Genomic DNA, 564 nt, shown 5'->3' with positions numbered 1-564 from the left:
CGGCTTCCTGGCCAATCAGTAAACCAGGTGTCCTGTAATGACTCTCCACCTGGCTTCCTGATTGGTCGAGAAGCTGGCTAATCAGGAAGCCAAGCGGCGAGTCATTACACGCCCCCCCCCCGCCGGGTTCCTGATTGGCCAGAAAGCCTAGTGAAGAGGGAGCATGGAGACGGCTTCCCCGCCAATTGGGAAGCCGGGTAGAGAGTCTTTACACGCCACCCGGCTTTCCGACTAATAAATAAGCCAAGTGGCAAGTCATTACACGCCGCCTGGCTTCCTTAATGTGACTTCCGGTATCGGTATTCAGTATCGGCGAGTACCGAAAAAAATATCTGTACTCGCACTCGATATTGAAAAACTGGTATCGGTGCATCCCTAGTAACTATGATTTGTTCACATGGGATCACTGTGGGTCTTGATGAGCTACTTTTGACGAAGGTAGTCTCAGAATCCACCGCTGCCACAAGGATGACATGATTGCTCTATCAGCCTCACCCTGCATAGATCGTGCCGGGTGAGGCTTATTGTCCCACGAGTTTTCCAGATTGTGGGACAATAATCTAG

The sequence above is a fragment of the Nanorana parkeri genome, unplaced genomic scaffold (assembly GCF_000935625.1).
Source record: "Nanorana parkeri isolate BGI_ZX_2015 unplaced genomic scaffold, ASM93562v1 scaffold416, whole genome shotgun sequence".
Classification (NCBI taxonomy): domain Eukaryota; kingdom Metazoa; phylum Chordata; class Amphibia; order Anura; family Dicroglossidae; genus Nanorana; species Nanorana parkeri.
The sequence above is the reverse complement of the archived record's forward strand: the minus strand, read 5'-3'. Positions refer to the sequence as shown.